Here is a 313-nt window from a genome sequence, read left to right as displayed (position 1 = left end):
GGGAGGGTGGGGAGGGGGGGGGGGGGTGGGAATTTTTTTTCAAAAGTAGAGAAAAATGAAAAATTCCTCTCTGAGACAGAAAGCAGATTTCAGATGCAAATGAATAACGACGATGTTGAAATAGAAGCTCTTCCTAGAGAGACCTCGAGCACACAGGGAAGATTCAGCACTAGGACAGTCCAGGCAGCCCCGCGCAGTGAATTCGGCGGTGCATTTCGGAGCGTTTAACCTGGGCCCGGGGAAGGGTAACTTGAGGGAGCGGGAGCCTCGCCGCGCTGGGGCGTGGGGCGCTCCGGGCGCCGTGGGAACCCCG

Source organism: Geospiza fortis, unplaced genomic scaffold (assembly GCF_000277835.1).
Source record: "Geospiza fortis unplaced genomic scaffold, GeoFor_1.0 scaffold408, whole genome shotgun sequence".
Classification (NCBI taxonomy): domain Eukaryota; kingdom Metazoa; phylum Chordata; class Aves; order Passeriformes; family Thraupidae; genus Geospiza; species Geospiza fortis.
This window is presented reverse-complemented; position numbering follows the sequence as displayed.